Raw genomic sequence first — 20,969 nt, 5'->3', positions numbered from 1 at the left:
CTCCTTTTCTTCCTGTTCCTTTTTCTTGTTCTTTGCTGTTTTTCCTTCTTATTCCCTCACTTCACTTATTACTCTTGTTTCTTTCCATCCTTCGGTTTTTACCACTCCCTGCTTTCCCGTTCCTATCATTTTCTTTTCCTCTTCCTCTCTCCCTCCTTTAAGCCTTTTACATGCATTTCTTAATATTTCTTATTATACTTACTATTTCCATCTTTCCATTTTCCGTCCCCTTTAATCCTTTTCCCCATTCTATATTCCCACTTCTGACTTTTTCTTTATATTATACGTTATCCTTTGTATTAACCAGTAGTAACACAGGACTCTCCCGGATTATCCAACAATACCTTTGCCAATTTTATTTATTTCAGCTTTAGTAATATAAAGTTTAATAATAGAATCCGGAATGTAAATTATTCCAATCAGATAACAAAAATGCAAACTTCAATTCCCAGAATTCCCATTAACTGAGATCAGGAAGAGCTGACATCCTACCTGCCAGTTTGTATAGGAGTGCGACCACTCATGCTATGGCAGTTTTGGTCTGACATACAGTAAAAACTGTAAGAAAAGCTGGACTTGGTGGTTGAGTGCGTGCATGTATGTGTGTGTGTGTCTGCTCTACCATCCACAGCCAGAAAGCCTCACAGCGTTAGCGAGTAGGAGGGGAATATAAAAGGATTAGCAGTTCCAAATTAATACTTGGAGAATAGTTCATGCAGAAATGTATTGACACACATACACACACACACTAATGAATACTGAACACACAGACAAACCATTGCACATTCAATTAAGTAAACATTGTTACAGCATGCACATAGAAAACATACTTTTTGTTAACATTATACTTATGTTAGCCTTAATATGAGTGAGCTCTTTCATTGCATGTTTGTGGGTTTTCCCTCAGGCACAACTATGTAAACAAACTACTAGTCGCCAGACCACTCATGTTTTTTGACAAGTGGAAGGGAGCAGTGTGTCGCTGTTCTGGACAGTAAAATGTCACAGTTCTGCAGGTGTACAGTACCGCACGTCACATTTTAAGGATGACGCTCACGTTCCAAAGCAGCAGAAACAGTTCACTGAGGAAACCCCACGCTGACAGCTGACTAGGAAAGAAATGACATTTAAAGGAAGATTTCAATTTTAACAACTTATTTTTGGACTAATTGTTTTGACTTACTGATTTAAGTGCTAAGGTCTGGGGATGCTGCATATTTGGAATAGACAAAACAAATGCACACATTGAAACTGTTGTAGTCTGTGAGCCTGCTAGAGTTTGCAGACTGACTTCCAGGACCTATTGTGCCTACATCATTGTTTTTACGGCATATTTCAGTGGACTGTGCACCTGAGTCAGACTTAAATCGCAAAAATAATCATTTGAGCTTTGACTTCTTTTGATTCTCAGTAAAAAAAAAAACCTTAATTTCTTTGAAACTTCGATGAAAAATTCTTCGCTTGGTAGAACCTGAAGAAAAAACATCATCTAGCATCCTGATTGGTGCTATGGACTACGCTTTTACTTATGGAGCATCAGAATTGCAGAGCAGGAGTCAGATGCTAAATGGCCTGATAACTTTCCAGTGAGAATCACAGCTTAAATAAAAAGAAAGAGTATCTGTCTGTTTGTATGTCAGTACTGTCTCCAGCATGTCAGCCGTGAAAGGCCTCTCCACGCCGTTTGAGCTCTCCTGAGTGAGAGAAGTGTGACAAACAGCTCAACAGGCTTTGGCACGCCAGCTGTCCAGAGGGGACACACACACACATACACACACACACACACACAGGTCCATCCACATGCATATGTAGGCAAAGGAATGATTACACATGCACAGTTGCACACTCGAACACTTATAGCACAGTCTCTTTCTCTCACACACACACACACACACACACATATATATATGTGTGTGTGTGTGTGTGTGTGTGTGTGTTCCCACAATCCCTCTCTCCGCATGCAGCCAATCCACTGTTGGACAGAAAGCATTGACTTTTCTGATGGTGCTTCCCCATCTGAGTTCTGAAGATGGTTGCTGCTGCTGAAGGGAGGAAAAGTGACAGAGAAACCAGTTGGCTGAATGTCACAACAGCCTCTGCTTTCTGGTCACCATGGTGATTTTGATCAACAACCATTAATAATGTGTAAAGCTGTTTATTAAGTCTGTGACTGCTTATTTTCAGCATCTCTTTCCAAAATATCCAATAGGCTACTTTCAGCATGAAGTGATTTGGAGAAAAGCCTTAGCCTGACCAAAATTTGGACCTTATCCTCCCAGACTGCAATCAGCTCTCACTTGTGGCCATTTTATCTAATGCACTGCATGTGTGCATGTATGTGCACCAGCCTCAGTAGATTTTTTTTTTTTTTTTAATTCACCTTCAGTTTGTTCCTACTGCTGTGGTTTAAAGGGCAATGAAAAGCATTAGTAATCACATTACAGTTTTGTCTCCGCAAGGAGAAGTTTTAGCAGAGTTTAAAGCGAGCATGAAGCATTACTAAGCAGCATCAGCTTTCAAAAGTGTGTGCAGTCATTATACACTTGCAAATTTACCATTTAACCTGATTATAATGACTCATGTACACTATGTGCAGTCATCTCTGGCTTCCAAGTCACATAGAGGTGGTACAGGTTGTTTCAGATGGTTTGTTTGTTTGAAATAAACCAGTCTTGTTTGAGGCACAGGTTAATATCTGCATGCCTACCTGTCAAAGTCTATTTAATTGTGATTTTGATTGAGAATAAAGCTGTAACTGAAACTTTATATGTATTGTCTCCCTCAGACTGCAGCAGACTGCACTTCTCACTTCATTCTTTGTATAATGCTATTAAGCAAAGAAAAACACCATGGACCAAGCAGGTAACCCAAGCCTAAATACAGTCTTATTTCCAACCAATACCAGCCCCAATATTCAGCTGATATCACAACTTGTTCATGTTCTCTGCTGTTTGTTTTTTCTCTGCAGCTACAAGTCGGAGGCGTGGGAGAATGATTTACAGGTACTCCCCCCTGCTCTAGACGTGCATGGTTGCTCACTAGTCTCACAAACTTTTCCTTTAATGTAGATATCAGAATAAGGACCTTGTCAGTTTTAATTAGGCTATAAATGTTATCTTGCTCAATAATGTTAACCACAGATTATACTTCATCAAACAATGAGCCAGTTGAGTGCCCGTGTACATTTTATGGTGACAAATGCAGATATGGGCTTGTGGTAAATGCTAACCTGCAGTGAACAGTAGCACAAGAAGACAAGTCGTCAGCAGCAGTAGAGTCAGTAATGTCACTTACACAGCAATATCTATATACAGCTTTCCCATATTAGCTAACATTAGCCGCCAGCCTCTGATCACACCAGAGCAAGTGACACTGTGGCAGCAAAACCCTTGAGTGTATTAAAACTGAGTAAGAGTGTGTGTGGTTTTGTTTTGTGCCAAGCAGAATGTGTTCTTTGAACGTTACATCTGTACGTTGAGGCTGCTGTATCCAGCTTTACTGGCCAGTGACCTTTTATTTTGTTGTCCTTTCTGAGTTTTGTGTCATTGCAAACATATGAAAAAAAAAATCCAAATAGCTGTGACTTTTTGTAGAAAATTATTGGTGATGTAAAGTCAGTGGTTTAGTGAAAGACACGTACGATAGAAAGGTTAACGCAGTCACATTTTTGTTTACGTTCGCTTTTAATTGCAGATTGGCTGCAGTCGCCCGTTACCTCAGCTTCAGGCTGGACACTGATTCAAGGCTGACAGCTCATCTCGCTGAGTGACAAGCACCAGGGCAGGAGCTCAACCAAACGAGTGGGAGGAAGGAAGGTAGGCCGACTAAAAACACCTCAGTGACTCTGGGTGACATGCAGCATATTGTGCCTGATAATCTCCTCCTATTAAATCCTCAATCTTCGTCTTTTAATTTTATTTATTTATTATACTGCTGTAAGGTTGGTTAGGTTTTTATGTAAGGGAGTGAGGATTCCCAACTGTTCTTCTCTTTGTTGCTGGAAAATGTGATATGTGTGTGGTCAGTCAGTGAAGCCGTCAGTTTTAGGAGGTCACTAGTTATTGTAGTAGTCAGGTGGAGGGTGAGGCGTTTAGGAACCCTCCATCCACGCAGCCGCATCGCCCACAGGGTGATCCTCAGCTGTTCTTCCCTTCCCTTCCTGCCTCCTTTATCCCTCCTGACCTTCCTCCACCTCCTGTTCGTTTCATCCCTCTCTCCTTTCAGCAGTCTGAGAGGAGCTGGTGGTGGTGGTGGTGGTGTGTGTGTGGGGGGGGGGGGGGGGGGGGGTAGAGCCTGTCAGGAAGGGAATGAAATGTGTGTGTGTGTTTGTGTGTACAGCTGAGGGAGGGGTCGATATGATGAGGCTTCAGTGTTGTCGAGATGGATTAGCTGAATGACTTTGAGGGGTTTGTTCTCTTGTCTTTGAGCACACAGCCAACTCACTGTACTCTCCTCCTCTCCCTCCCTGTCCTTCCCTCCAAATCTTCATGTCTCCCTCTCAATATCTGTCTCTATCCTTTCTGTTTTTTGTTTTTTTTTTATAGGATACCTCATTAAGCATCCGCAGCATCACTCTCCCCATCCCAGCACACACCTGCCCCAAAACATCTATTTTCTACTTTGGCATAACAAAAATTGACTAATTTATTTATGCAAAAAGCTGGTTATAGTTTCAAACATTTATTTTTGATTTGTTTTCTGCACTTTCTGTCACGTTTCTGCCCTTATTTCCTTTCCCCCATCTTTTAATTCAAAAGCATGATATTGTTGTATTTTTAAGTTGGGCTAGTTTTTGGCCTGTTCAGAGCCAATGAGCATCTTTGTCTTTTCCCATGGTCTTGCTGTGATGTTTTGTGTTTATTAGTGTAGCATTTCAAACATCAATATATCATTGTCTCATTAACTGGTATACCTTGGGATAATTATCCTAAACAGATGAGGCCACAGTCAAGATGATTAGTACCCTCTACAGTATTTCATACTAGTAGTACTGTTAGTGAAAGTCTTTGTTTATTTAAAAGCACATTTCAAGTAAATGTGATTAGCAAGCAGTTCTACCACTGATGGAGGTTTTACCACTGTTTCTGGCTTTACTGAAGATGCCATGAAGCATTTTTTTTTACATAAATCCCCAAAGTAAAAAATCATTCGTATCTTCATTCATGCACAGCTGCTTGACCACTTTCTTATTTTTGTAACCATGATTACAAAGCGCCATTAAACTTGACATAGTAGTGTTTTTAACTCAAACCAAATGTTTTTGTTCCTCAACCAAACTGGGCTGGAACCATAGTGTTACATTATTAATCAGATTGAGGTTTCTGTGATTTGCGATGGTGTAGAAAGGCACAGACCTGATGCTGATATGTTTGTCAGAAGCCGTCTGTTGTGGTTTTGTTTCGAGGACTTGTTGTTGGGTCACTTGTGTACACAGATGTCATTAACACCGGACTGAGATCCAGTGTTAATGTTTCAGGATGCATTTTCCTCCTTATCCGGGTGAAATATCCATATATGTGTCATATTAACCAATCAGTAAGAAAGTCTGTAAAAACATTTAACCTCAGCAGAAAATACAGTCTCAGTTGCCCTGTTGCTTTAGTGTTAATGTCAAAGGTCAGTTACTTTTCAGTTTTATTATCGAGCTTCTTAAAACTCTGAGCACTTCCACTTTGTGCCCTTTAGCAACGAGGAGGTGGAAGTGATGTTTTCTTGAAGTCAGTATTAATGTCTTTGGTTTTGGAAAATTTCAATGCCATAAATTAAACATCAGCTTGTACCAAAGAGCAGCCTTTGTCTTTTCTCTCTTTCTTTTTGAACTCCTTTGGCATATTTCTTCCTGTCTCCTTGTTTTGCCTGTTTCTCTTCCTCGTCTTCCCTCCTTCCTCTCGCACTCCTCTGCTTCCTCCCACCTCCCCACCCGGCTCACAGTGTGTGATTGATGTCGTGAGGTAGCATTAACACTTCTCACGCTGCTAGTACATGGAGGAAAGGGGGAGGTGGCATAATGTACATGAACGATTGATTACCTTACCGCTACTAGCTGATGACTTTTCCAAAGATGGCTCCCCTGGAATCGATAACCAGTGCACTTTGTTTCTTGTCTCCCCTCCCTCCCCTCCAAAACTTTCTACCCGCCTCTACTTGCCCCCCTTGATTCTCCAAATCAGAGATGAGGAGCTCATGCAGCAATTATAAAGGAAACACACATTTGCATATGGAAAAATAATTAAAACAAACAAAGTGAGGCTGGGGCCCCCTGGAGAGAGGAGCAGGGAGGAGCAGGGAGGAGGAGGAAGTGAATAATGTGGGCAAAGAGAGAGGTTTAATTGCTCCAAGCCGGGGTTGTGCCATTTATCTTCAACTCTCTTGCTCTGCTGCTATTTCATTTGTCACCTTAGTACAGATGAGCATGTATGTAGGTGTTCTCAGGATATCTGTTTTAGAGTAAGCACCCAGACACACACACACACACACACACCCGCTCACAAATGCATTAAACTACCATACTTTTAGGAGACAGGTACAAATGTCATGTTATCAGTGTGGAAAGATAACTCAGTTAACTGAATCCTTTCCCACACATACACACATTTGGTTGCTTTAGTTTACAGGTCTATAAAGAGCTCTTACATAAAAGAGTCCAGTTTTCAGAGAGGACTGTTCTGCTCTTTTGCTGTCTGTCTCTCAGAAACAGTCATTATGCTTCTGGAGCTTCCTTTCTCACTACTTAGTTCCTCTAATGTGTGTGTGTGTGTGTGTGTGTGTGCACGTGTGCACTGTGTGTTTTTGTGCATGGCGATGCCCGTACACACGTGCAATATGTGAGTTCCCATCTTTGTCTTGTTGTGTGTGTGTGGTGCTTTTGAGCAGGCTCCCCGCTGACGCTGCGGGGTGCGAGTCGTCACGCACTGAGGGGCTGTCCGCTGTGTTAGCGCTGGAGTGGCTAAAACTCCATTTTCAGCAGTGTTTGAAGCCAGAGGATGAAAGTCCTTGCTCTCTCTCTCTTACTCCCTCCCTGTCTGTCTTCTGACGCCTCTGATGGACTACCCAGTGGCCAGCCACTTCTTTAATTAAAGGCACAGTCTGCCGTTTTTTCCTCAGATGAAAGAGTATTGACCTGATGGGGCTATGGACTGATAAGGACTGTGTGTGTGTCGCTGAACTCAGATCGGTCTCCATGTCTCTTTGCGTGTGTGTGTGTGTGTTCTGGAGGTACAATAGTGTGTTTTACTGTAGCTAAGGGGAGCGTCTTTAAAGTCAGGTCTTGACAGAGTCAACATTAATGAGAATCACACTAACTGTTGTTAACTGAAAGTCTCATTATGGACACTGGATCAAAGGAGACTGCAGTGAGTCCCTAATGCCAGAAAATTAGGAGTTCTCTTGTGACTCTGCAAATCAAGTCCCAGGACCTGAGTCAGGCCAAATTGCGTTGCACTGTATTTCCACAACTCTAAGGCTGCGTCTCAGGTCTCAGTGTGCCATGCAACGTGTTAGTTATGTTGGGATTTTGCTCTGCACAAAACCATGTTTTCAGACCTTGGTTCAGTTGTAATTGGGCTTTGTGTTACCATGTGCATGCTTCAGGTGTTATCAAAGCCTTGAAAACACACTCAGAAATTATAGTGAGAAAAGCATGCTGCTTTGGTAACTCACCAGTACAAGTATATCATTAAATTAAGATTATGCTTCTTTTTTCCATGGGTAGTGGTTATATTCCTTTGTTTCTGAGAGGAACAACAAAATTAGCTGATTTAACCAAATACTAATGTTACACCCTGCACAGCGAGAGTGAGCTTGCATGTTTTTTTTTTTCCCAGATATTTGTAGTTCGACATTAACATGCAGCCAAGGCAGCCTAGTTCACCCTCTGTAAGAAACTCAACATCATCCGAGCTGGCTGTAGCTGCGGGCGAAAACAACAACGCTTTAAACGTACACTGTCGAAGAAGAAACACTTTTAGTCTCTCAGAGCTCATTCTAATCGTGTGCTTCCTGTTTTTGTTGCTTTTTGTGTGTGTGTGTGTGTGTGTCTGTCTGTGTGTGAGCTGTGCGACACTGCTGTGTGCTCTGTCAGCTTGCTGGATATCAGGCACCCAGGGATCCTCAGAAGCAGGCATTACCAGTTAATGCACCTCTGAAGAGAGCATCTGCACTTAAGACAATTATACCACAGATGGGTGTGTAGGTGTGCGTGTTCTATGTGTTTGTGTGTGAGAGACACAAAGAGAAAAGAATGTGCGAGACAGACAGAGGATGAGGAAAGAAGAGCTTTTTGTGCCTTCACGTAAAGTACGATCTGTGCTTCATTCCCCTCTGAACCAAAATCTGTTTTCCTCACCTCTTTTCTTGGTTCCAAACGTTTGAGGTTTATTTTCAGGACCTAGCAATCGCACCCTTTTTGCAACAAAGCCAGCAGCACGCACGCACACACCCCTTTCCTGGCTATCTCATTTTTGTAGAATCTGTGTCTTTTAAAACAAGTGCACACTTGTGTGTTCAGTCACACCAATTCTTTCTAGAAGCCTAAAGTGGAAAAGCACCTTAACACAGCTGCTGTGAACTTGGTTTTAAAGAGCAGGAACTATTCCAAAAATTCTGCATCTGACAGGTGTCTGACCTATTCTGGAGGAAAATTATATAACACCTGCGAAGTTAGAGGAGAAAAATCTATAATCTAGTTGGTATAACGCAGAGGTTATGGGATGTTTGTTCATGCAGGCTTGATACAGTTTATATTAGGACACCACATGCAGTTAGCTGTAGAAGTGTCTCTCCTGCTCCTAACGGACATCAAAACATCCAGACCTGTTGTTTGCATTATAGGCCCACACACTGGTGGCATCTTGCATCAAGATGCTGTCCCAGCAACATGCTGCCATCAGCAGTTTGATTGTGGTTGCACTACCTCATTGCATCCTGTCCCAGCTAACATACCTTGACTTGTCTTCTGTGTGCATGGTGCTTTTTTCTGGTGAATTTTGCTTCTGCTAGTGGTAGTGTCAAATTTACTGTAGAGTCATTAGTCATAGTCTTCTTACCAGTCAAGGACGTGAATAAGGGAATTTTCCCCAAAAACTTTTGTAAAGTTAATTTGAGAGCCCAGGAGGGAGATACTTTTCCAAATCTGCCGGCACAGTAAAGTGTATTTCATTTATTTATCATGATTTTTTATTGGACCACCAGTGAATTTGTAGTGAAGTAGTCAGGTATGTCTGGCTAACTAACCAGCTGATATTGTGGAATCAGATAATCAGAAGGTCAGTCAGATACATGGTCAGGACAAACATTACTGTCTCTCTGCTACAGTCAAAGCTGTAAGTGGATATAGTTCTGCACCTGAAAGGCTCCAAATATTATAGTCAGTATATTGTGGTGTAAAAGTTTGTTCCACTCTGCTGTCCCATGTGTCAGCAGCACCTTTTCCCCTCTAAGGGACAGCAGGACGGACACTAACAGATTGGACCCCCCATATGGCAGGTGGTCCTATGCAGTGATAAATAAACTGCTGGCTACTCTGACCTCTGCCTGCACTGAGCTCACAGTGAACATGTGCTGCTGCTGGATGGGAAGAGCTCAGCAGGGGGTTTCCTTCCTTCCCTCTCTGTTCCCTCCATTCCTCCCTCTCGCTCTCTTCCAGTCCTACTTAAACGTTTTCGCCCCTCTGCCGGAGTCAGCGGTCCATCTCGTGCCGCAGATTGCCTGTGACAGCCGCGCTATTTCAAGTCAGGGGTTTGAGCTAAATTGGAGTGAGCAATACCACCTGTGCCTGCTGAAGGGCTGCTCGGGTTTGTGCGGTTGCTCCACAGAGAGAGACCAGGAGGAGGGCGATGGGTTGGGATGTGGAGGGGGGGGGGGGGGGGGCAAAAAAGCTGCTACCTGCAACCATCAAAGCCTCAGTTTCACATGCAATCTGCCCAGCTGGCTCCCCTGTGAGGAGGGCTAAGCTCAGAGCAGAGCTGGATGTCTGCTGCTGCTCTCCCCCCCCCCCCCCACATCCCTTTTATTCCTCTCTCTCCTGCCCAGTTACCATCTCACTCTTCGTACAGGTGTGCATCTTCCTCTCCCTACTCTCACTCTTCCCAGATCTTGCCAACTCTTCTTCCCACCTCTCTCTCTCTCTCTTTATCCTTCTCTTTCACATTTTCCTCCTCTCACTTTCCAACCCTTCCCTCTAATTCTTCAAGGCCCTTTTACACTGTGTAATTTTGACAATTGTGTGAGAAACATGGTGAAATCTTTGTTCGTTGATCTGAGAAGAAAGTGCTAGATCCATCCACTGACAGCTTTAGCGTTAGTGTTAAAATGTCTGTCTTCTATGGCCAAAATCCATCGAAAAGACTGCTGCTGTGACCCACAAACCAAACTCTGAGTGTTAGCTGTGAAGCTGCACAGTACACTGATGTGACATTGTCAGTGCCATTTTTGAATGTGAATGTACTTATTAGACTCATCTCGCAAAATGTTACATGCAGGGAAGCTGCTACTTTGCCATTACCACAAAGTATCTCAGCTCTACTTGTGGTTTAGTAAGTGAAAAATCATTCAAAAAGGGTCGAACCCAAATAGTTTTGGCTTTGCTTTACAAACATGACCGTGCAGATTGTTCCTCTGTTCTGACTTTTCAGATCTGTGAGGCCTTTTTTTAGGTCCTAAAACTCCAATCCAGGTTTTCAGCTTTTCACTTTATTTAGTTTTAGTATCTTGACCCTCAAAGCTGAAAAAAACACACTGAATTCATCATAAACCTATGACAGACTTTGAAAACATTTGAATAACCTCCATACGTGTGTTAGTCAAGATAAAACAACTCTTTCATTCCCTTTATTAATTTCTTCATATACTTCAGATCATAGACATTGGGACTTTTCCCTGGACAGGACAGATGTTATAGGATTAACTGTTTCTTCATATTTTCTATATAAAAATTTGGGTACTACCTAAAGTTGTTTTTTTTAAATACGAAAGGTCTTTGCTGCTATTGTATAAAGTAAAAAGCTTGTAAATGTTTAATAGAAATAGAAAAATATTAACAGCTATGGGCAGGAGACACTAATAATTTACTGTTTCACAGAGGCATGGCACATTCTTGTTGAGGCCTTAAAATAGGAGCTTTACTACAGTAAAACCCATGTGTGGTCATGCATTAATCTGACTTCAAATTAAATAAAAATACCTTGGTGCACTTTGGTTTTCCTGACATTTTGATTTGTCAGTGTTTCTTAGTGCAGTAGGCATTTACTGAAGTGCGGCACAGCTTTAAAGTCGAATCATTAATCATTACAAACTCACACATGAACAAATGATTCAAACCCACACAACTTGTTGTTTTTGTTGATCTGTTGTTGTTGTTTTTTTTAATGTTTCAATTCAACATCTCAGCTCCTCCAAAGACAGAACAATAGTGAAAGTCTGACTAAACTTTGGAAGAATGTGCCAAAGACGACGCCTTTATTTTGATTATGTGATTGTTCCATCAGACAAATATCCATATCTCCCAGTCGTCTTCTGTTTTAAAAAAAAAAAGATCATGTGACCAAAGACATACTGAAGACTGGTCACATGATCCAGCTTCACTCACTGAAGAAGACAATGAGAAAGCTCCAAACAGCCATGGAGCTTAGATAATGGGAACATCCTGTTTCTAATAGTTAATAACAAACTGCCGTGATCAATAATAATATATTTCTTGCTGAGCATGATTCTGTAAAGCCCCTGGAAACTTCAAATTGTAGAATGACCGGGTCCCGGTTGGTTGTTAGATACCTTTCTGTATTATTGATTAAAAACTCAGGACTGTGTTGATGTGGTGTGAACAAATAATCAATAAACTGTCAGATTCTCATTCAGATATTCTCATTATACTCAGAGAAAAGGAGCAACAGGAATCTTTCATGAGAAATAGGTAAAATGGCAGAACAAAGCATGTTCATATAGGACACTAACACAGACAGTCAGAGGCTGATTAAGAAAGTAGCCCTTTAACTGAATGCAACTGTATATGATGCCTACAGGTTCAATACTACTGGCACAAGCCAAACGTGTCACAGAAAAGCATAGAAATGCCGTTTGTACAGCAGATAAAGTTAGCACGTCTTTGCCTCTAAACTCGTTCTGATTGGCTGATGAGAGCAAACTGGGAGGGTGTGGGTGCTGGAGGGAGTTTAGACTCCATCATCCCCTCCCGGGCAGAATACAGTAGGCATCATTTAGTGGGGAGAGCAGTGGAAACAGCATGGGGTTAGGCGTGAGGTCGCCACACTTTCTGCACGGCCGATCTCATTTCCACTGCTGTCCACAGCTCGGGCTTCCCCTCCGAGACGCACACAGGGAAAGAGAGAGAAGAAACTGCAGCCAGTGAAATGGCTCATTCACTTTCTGATCACAGCCCGCCACTCTCTCCCTCACACACTCACACTGGCACACTTACTGCACACACACACACACACACACAGATATCTCAGGCTGTCTCCATCGTGTGGTTGCTATTTTTTCCCTCACTCCCCTGGTGTCATGAAATAGTTCCTCGGTGCCGGCAGTTCACTTTGTAATTGGCATCACTTACCAGACTCACCAGGCTTCATTTCAAATAAGCATGTTTTTAAAGATTTTCTGCAAACAAAAGTAGATCAAACCACTGTACAGACTTAGGATCCAAAGATTTCACAGTTATATCAATCTCTTTGTCAAACTAATCTCATAAGTCCAATTACTGTAATGGCAATTTAGTAACTGAGCCAAAACGGGCTATAGCAGTCACACAGTGGAAGCCTGTTTCTTTCAGGAACACAGACACGAGCTTGCATCTTCTTCCCCTTCCACACAAACACTTTCTCTCTCTTTCTCCCACACAGACACTAATGAACACATACAGATTTACGTGCAGGCGCCCCAGCAGGCACAGCAGTGCTCAACCGGTTCGCTTTTGTTGACTTGTACCTGTGCCAGCTTTCGCTATGAAGACGTCTAATCAGCCAAATGGTCAGACACCTGAGATACACAGCATGTAATAGGTTTTACGTTTGAAGATTATAGCTAATGCTGTATGTTATACCGATCATGGGTTCATGCAGGAATAAATCTGTAGGATCATCATCCGAAGCAACAGCACAGATGTGCAGAAAGTCACTAAGTAATTGTCACAACATGGCCTCATGGAATAGAGTGGCATGGGCCTGAGAAAGCTTTGGGAAATCAGTGTATTGATAGGAAGATGTTTAGTTTCAGTGCGAGGAGGAGTCAAATAAACACCTGTTCAACCCCAGGATCCTTGCTATTGGAAAAAGATGTGGACACAGTGTGTGTTTGGAGATGTGGCCAGATATTCTAGTTACCCAGGAGAGGTAAAACACATGAAATAAGACATGAATCATAGAAAATAATATTTGCAGGGAACATGGTTAGAGTCACGTTTAGACGAGCTTTATGAAAAATTGAGATTTGAGTTCCCTCGTGGACTCCCTCGCATTTTTGTTCTCAATTCTCAGGTTTTCATAATTAAAGAGATATGAACTCTGATTAATTTAACTCAGAGTTATACATCAAGATCAGTTTTACCTTAAGCTGTCACAGATGTTAATGAAGTGTTAGATTATAGCAGTTCACAGCAGCATGATATGTTAGATTGTTAGTGTTACACACTGGCTTATCCTTTACCCAAGGGTGAAGCTAACCCAGTACTGTGTTGGTGCCACTGTGTTGAACTGAGCCAATTTTGGCACAGTGACTTTTTTTATTGTGTGGTTGCCTGACCAGAAAAGGTTTCACTGCTTCTTGAACTGCAGAATTGTCCAATATGGAAATAATTTCTAGGAGTTCTGCATCAAATGAACAGGCTTTTTGTTGGAAACATGCTTAGTCGCATGCAGACACATTTTATGTAAATGTAAGTCAACCGAAGCACCACAACCACCTTTTGGAGCCTAAAGTCACGTCTGTCTTTTCTTATTCTTTTACTGCAAATCTCGTCATCACAAGCTGATTTCATTTTATTTAATAGGCTTCCTTCCAGTACAAAATTTTATTCTGAAGCTGCTCAGAAAAAACTGACCACAGTTTGCTTGTTACATTTGATTGTAAATAGCACAACAGTTGCTGCAGCATGTTTTCAGGACATTTTCATTTCATTATATTGTGCAGATTCCAAACAAGTAATCAGAGCAGAAGTGTAAAATGTAAATATATACTTAAGCACAAAACAAGCTTTGCTGTGCATGAGTTTGTTTTGTTGCCAAAAGGTTTGAGGTGTGCCTGATTTGATCTGCTCCTTTTGTGCTTTTCTAGTTTTCTTGCTTCATGTGTTTGCATTTCAAGACCTCCTGCTTCTCTGACAGACTTGCAGAGACCAGGCCTCCCTCTCAGAGCTAAAAATCACTCTTATTGTAAAATTGTTTCTGATACAGTTTTCCTCTGTGGGCCCAGTGTCTCATCCAGGGATCAATACCACCACACACCACAGTCCTTTACTCACAGTCCAGCGTGGCAGTTAGGGATTGCAGGGAGCTGGTGGGTCAATGGCCAGGTCCCGGTTGGTTGATGGCCGTTCGTTAAAGAGCGGTCAACACGGCGGAGCTCGGTGTTAACTGTGTCAGCCCTGATACTCCCGCCGGGCTGCTCTCTCCTAATGACCAGCCAATCAATAGCCATCTGCCCTCAGTACTGACCAATCAAATTGACATGTCTTGTTGACACATCGAACCAGAGGAAGAGAAAGGTTCAGAAGTGCTACAAATGCATTTATGAATATGTGGCCTTATGGGCGAAAACACACAATGGTGTTGCAGTCATGTTGGGTTTTGTGAAGTATTTATCGTCAGTAATAAAATATTACGGATTCATTGTTAATGACAGGAACATTTGCTGCTTCTATGCAGGGTTAAAGAGTGATTAAAAATGGAAAAGGAAGAATAGTGTCAAACATGGTGGCACATATTTAGTTGTTTTTGTAGTAAAATGAAAAATCAAAGATGGCCAATTCCAATGAAAGGTGATTTTGGAAAATTATTAGTGTTTTCCTCTATTCTAATCAGAAACTCTACAACACCGCTCTGTATCAGCTTTTGGCACAATTTTGTTTCTGTGACAAATTCACCTGTGTCTCTGCTGTTGAACTTGTTTTTTTCCCTCTTTTCTCTTTTGGGGTGAGATATTTTTATCAGCTCCATGGGGTTTCTTTTTCTCAGCTGCATAGTTTGTATTTCTGCCTCTTTGTCTCTGTGCTCTTGTCAGCTTTTGGCATTTATTTGCAAATAAACCACACCAAAAATACTTTTATATTAATAAGACCAGGAGCTGTTGCTGAAAGTTGGAAAGCTGAAAGTATTTATCGTTCGGGAGCGGCCCGAATCTCTTCCCTCAGTCGCCAAACCTTTACTTAAATCTGTCCATCTCCATGTGCTGCATCATGGTTTGGTGTGTTTTTGTGAGTGAAGGGGGCAGGAAACGAACACGTTGTGGAGATGAAAGGAGATTCAGGCCACGTGGCGGCGGCTACACTGGAGCCTCAGTCCTCTGTGTCTGTCGCTGAGTCGCCCCGTCCGTCCATCTGTCCGAGCGCCCTCAAAGGGACGTTTGTCCCATCACAAGAGTGATTCAGAACACACACACACACACATACAGAGATAAGGAAAGTAACACACCCTCTTCTGACTGGACAAATGGACACTCGGTGACTGAGTGAGCCACTTCAGGACCACTTTAATCGCCTCGAGCAATGAAAGTAGAGGACTTTGTTTTTAATGTAAAGACTTAACAGGCTAATCTGGAAACACAGACACTTACAGGACAAAACAGACAGAGAGCACTGCTTCTGTTGATCTGGTTTTATTGTGCAGTTGATTGCATTAAAGCAAGAATAGCAGGACATGAACAGAAACACACTGCATGTGCACATTTTGATGAATTAAAGTATTGGGCTCAGTTGCATTGTGTTCTGCAGTCAGATCAATGCCACTCCTTTCAAGAATGCATTATTTTTCTGGGGACAGTGTCAAGAAAATGCATTGTCGCTGTCCTGTGAAAATGATGTATCCACCAAACATCAACTTTTCGTGAGCTGAGAAAAACTGCCTTGTTTTTGGCTTTGTGACAGTGTATTTTACTGATCCACCAAAGGGCCTTTAAATAGTTTTGTTAGTGTCAAAAGAAGATAAATTTTGCCAAACCGTAAAAGGATACTCACTAAAATTTGGACATACGTAGTTTTCACCTGACAGCAACAATACCTGATATATCAAATTATTTGGCAACATCTGCTGCACAGGAGACCACAGTCCTAAAATTCTGCACAGACAGACATAAACAGCAATAAAAACCACGCTTTCCTGTGTGGAGTTTGGAAATAAAATGCTCTAAGTGTTTCAGCCATAAGAAATTCATTCATACGATAGTTGACATTATGACACAGCTGTACAACTTGACTTCTACCTCGTCACAGATGTTATTCATGCCCTACATTCATGAAAACACAGTTATCAACACATTAGCGACATTATAAGCACTCAGATTTTACATTGGAAAAAAACAAATGAAATAGTGCACATGATGTAGAAAATTTCCAGTTACATAAACTGATCCACCTCAGCTCTGCCAAAATACCTTATGAAACAGTATATCTGAGAGGAGCTGGCGTATTTTCACTAGGAGACGTGACAATGTGACATCATGCTGAGGGGAAGTGAGCATGAGCAGAGATATAGTCAAAAAAATCTACCAGCTCTATCCCTGAGCTTCACTGACAAAAATGTCTTTAGGTGGTGAGGATTATGGATTAATCTATAATAACTAGTGAAGGAAAAGAGAAAGGAAGAAAAACACAGTCTCCAGAGTCCTGAGTCTACCATAGCACCATGAGAAATACTGCCTCATCATCTAATGTTCCCACTAATATTCCCAAATGATATTATTTAGACCTCTATCAGTGACGGAGAATTAATCTTTGTTTCTCTGACACTGTCCATCCCCAGAGTTCATTAAATAAACTGTGTCTCCCATCTAATTTTTTTTTTTTTTTTGTCTTTTTGGTCCCTTCACCCAACCCCACCCCTCCGTTCCTTGATAATCTGTTTATCCGTAAGCGTCACATTACATTTGCAAAGCAGCTGGGGGGGACCACTGCCATCTTGTATGGAGGGACTTCAGTGTGATTACCCGGCCTCATATTTGGCGCACACTCAGACTTGTCAAATCCTTTGATCTGAACTGTCTTCATAATCACTTCAAAAAGTCTTCCTGAGAGCGTGAGGGCTTTACAAATGGGCTTCCCACTTTCACAAGGCTACACTCTCATTCTCCCCCGTGTGTGTGTGTGTGTGTGTGTGTGTGTGTGTGTGTGTGTGTGTGTGTGTTGGTGTCTTGGCTGGCTGTGTGTTTTCTGTCTTTCAGTCTCTTTTACCTTCTACTTTTGTATATTTGTGCATTTCTCATTTCTTTGTTTTTCTGTGTTCAAAACTTCAACCAGCCCAACATAATAACGCTGCTTACATGCATCATCAGTGATAATAACAAAAACAAAGGTAATATATTCTGTAAATACTGTTACTGCTTCTACTTTGGATATGTATGTATCTTTTACGTAAATGATCAGAATTTTTCACAGCACACGTTGAACCAGCATGCACCACCCATGAACAGCCAGATGGATCTCGGCGTCATTAATTTGATTATTTACCTGTTTCTCCATGTGAAAATGTCCTCTGTGGTTTTATTTAAGTAAAAGATTTAACAGCTTCTTCCACCACTGTTCCCAGGACAGGGTTTGTGTGTAAAAACGAGAATTGACTGACATCTCTCTCACTCCTCTGTTAGATTTGTTTTGCCTGTTAGGGCGGGACCAATTAGTCCTGTTTCAGCCTTATAATCCCATCTTCACCCTCAGCAGAGGTCTAATCAGCCTGAAGTGAAACCACCTGTGTGGGCCTCAGATTTGGGGCACAGCTCGTATTTATCTCTTTCTCTTCTTCTGTCAGCTCAAGTAAGATTCATTATCAATATTATTTTAATGCTAGAGCAGTATGGATTCTGTTTAGTCATATGCATACATTATGTGCAGAGTACAGCACATGATGAAGACCTCTGCCTTGCTCGCTCTCCCTCTCTTAGGAACATTTGCAGGTCTGGCTTTGTGGTTTGTGATGGATTTCATTATCTCAATAGCTGCATGTCTCTCGCTCTGTCTGTGTGTATGCTTGTGTGTGTGTGTGTGTGTGTGTGTGTGCGTGTGTGCGTGCGTGCCTGTATGTGTGTATCTCTGTCTTTCTGCCACTGGGTCCAGAAAAAGGCCTCAACTGAATCGGACAATAGTGGCCTTTGAGTGTATTTTTAATATCTTCCCCTGTTGTCTCCCTCCTCAGTCGGGCAAAAAGTCCTCGTCTCTCTCTTTCTCCATGCAGTGGATAGATGGATGGATGGAGGTGGTGGCAGCAGGGAGGTGGGGTGGTGTAAAAGGAGCACTCTCCCCTCTTAATGCTGCGCTTCAACAATAGCATTTACATATTTTTATACCCTGTCTTTCCCTCTCTCTCTGTCTCTCTCTCTCAAAGAAAACAGCCTGAAGCGTGAATACTCCAGCAGCGGGTGTGCAGAGGAAAACGGAAGCCAGGGAGACAGCGTGTCCGCTTTTGCTGGGGGAGAGAGACTGTGCACACACGCACATTCACCACACACACACAAACTCAGGCCCTTACCTCCAGAGGTTGTACATCAGAGGGAGGATGGGGGACAAGGAGGGGAGTCACAGGAGGACCAAAGTTTGGTGTGTGTGTGTGTGTGTGTGTGTGTGTGTGTGTGTGTGTGTGTGTATGGTGCCAGGGGGCTGTGACTCTCCTGAAAGAGGAAGAAACCAAAAGAAAAACAGACATTAGAATCAGGTGGGTGCACAATGTTTAAACTGGACTGAAATATTACACTATGAATATGCAAAACCAGAAGAGGATCGTATCTAAGTCCATTTATTCACATACTGCACAGAAGTGCAATTATGATTTACTTAGACTTCACATGTTTCCATTTCATGCTGCTTTGCACTTCTACTCCTCTACATTTATTTCACAGCTGTAGATTTTATTCAAAACATATGATGATCTTAAAAACATCATGTATTGTTACAGATCAAACTGCAGCAGCATAAAAAAACTTGAATCTCTGACAAAAGTAAAATACTACATACACAATAAAAATAGTCAAATATTATGAAATCGTTCAAAGCATAAAACACAGTCTGCAAGTACTTAAGTACATTTTGGTACTGTACCTAAGTAACATTTTGAAATACAGGACCTGTAGTTGTATTGGATCATGGTACTGCAGTTTTTGCAACAGATCTACCACTAGTTAACTCAAACCTCTACTGGACTATATTTCAGAGAGAAGTATTGTATTTCTGTACTTCTATTGTGCATGAATATATGTGATTTTTGATGAAACATATCATTATATGATTTCTATGTTTTTTCTCTTAGAGCCCAACTGGCAGCTGTAAATGCATCACTGCCAGTGTATCAAGCTCAGCTGTGATTGGTCCATCCTGGGATCAGACTGATTCCTTATCACGCAGATTGCAAACTCCAGAGTGGTGAGTCTTTGTGTCTGTTTATGTTTGCCTTTTTTCACTCTGCGGTCCTTATTTGACCAAGCCTGATGAAGATCTCTTAGATCAAAATGTGGCTGTGTCAACAGGGATAGGAATTTCTCGGGAGCTCCCAGTACAGAAACTAGATCTTTTCCCAGACTTCTGCTTTCAATTTTTGTGCTTTTGATTCAGCAGTTTTTCTATCTAACAACACATACACCGACTAGAATCTGCTCTTCGTTGACCATTTCAAACATGTGTCACATACATGAATATATTTTTGTCTCAGAATCGCATCATAATGTCCGACGTTTCCGTGTTTTTTATGTTAACTTCGGTTTACGCCGCGAAAGACGTCGCCCTTGTTTGTGCAAATACATGTCACCGTCCGCTGCCTCTAGTTGGGCCTATAGCAAGTTTATGAAAGCATTTTCATTTGCTGCTCCAAACACACACAGTGTCTGGCAAACATTTCCTGGGAACATGATGTGTTTTCAGTTTGTTTGGAGTAAGCAGAAGAAGAAGTGTTTGCATAAGCAGTGATGGTTATCCTTACTGAGACAGAAAATACAGCTAAGAAACTCAAATGTCAACAACAGAAAATATATGTAAAAGTACAAAACAGGTCCACCTACACTGTTTGATTGACAGGTGGTTACTGGAAAGTGCAGTGCAGAAATACAGCACCACAGCAGTGGGCCATGAGAAATAAATAGATTGAGCTGAAATTCAATCGTCATGAATGGGATTTTTCATAGAAGCTGCTTCATTGTTAGTGCTTGAATCTCAACTTAAACTGTCATTTTCTCCACTTGAGGTTTGTTTCTGGAAACTGAGAGAAGTGAAACCAATCAACCAAAATTCTATTGTTTTTAAAAGAACAATGATTAAACTTGAGACCAGTTGGTTTTACCATTTAGAGTAGGTGGACTAGTTTCCAAATGATGGTAAAGTTATAATTAGGGCTGTGTGGGGCCTCGGTTTTACAAAAGTGAAGATCTAAACTTTATAAATACAAACGCAGCAGCAGCAGCATTGTGCAGATAAACAGACATTTAAGTATCAGAATATAGATCACAGCTCTGACACAGTCTCCTCTGTGGGTGCGTTTATCTGAGCAGAAGACTCTAAGACAAGCAGTCAGATTACTGGAGAACAGAGCAGCGTTATGTAACAGCGCCATTCAAAGTTTCAGCTGTAGGAGAGCACACCAGTTGGATAAATGTAGGCTGAGCTAGAGTTTCTGTGGCAGATACTGACAATGTATTGAGACGTGTGTTAGTTATTGTTGGGAGGATTTGTGTTTGTGGACCACTAATCCGAAAAGGTCTACGACAAACACAGCGGCGCACACCAGGGAGGACTGAATTTAAAACACACACTCCCAACCACAGGCGTA

The 20,969-nt window shown here is 41.8% G+C and overlaps 1 long non-coding RNA gene across 1 annotated transcript; it reads left to right on the top strand.

Moving 5' to 3' along the window:
- Positions 1 to 2,782: 2,782 nt before the first annotated feature.
- On the top strand, positions 2,783 to 18,677 carry LOC113127564 (uncharacterized). The gene is made up of 4 exons (XR_004463178.1): positions 2,783 to 2,862; positions 2,969 to 3,002; positions 3,694 to 3,815; positions 18,543 to 18,677. It is a non-coding gene; the product is annotated as an uncharacterized LOC113127564 (long non-coding RNA).
- The last annotated feature ends 2,292 nt before the right edge of the window (positions 18,678 to 20,969 follow it).

This window comes from Mastacembelus armatus, chromosome 2 (genome assembly GCF_900324485.2).
Source record: "Mastacembelus armatus chromosome 2, fMasArm1.2, whole genome shotgun sequence".
Lineage (NCBI taxonomy): Eukaryota > Metazoa > Chordata > Actinopteri > Synbranchiformes > Mastacembelidae > Mastacembelus > Mastacembelus armatus.
The sequence above is the reverse complement of the archived record's forward strand: the minus strand, read 5'-3'. Positions and strand labels throughout refer to the sequence as shown.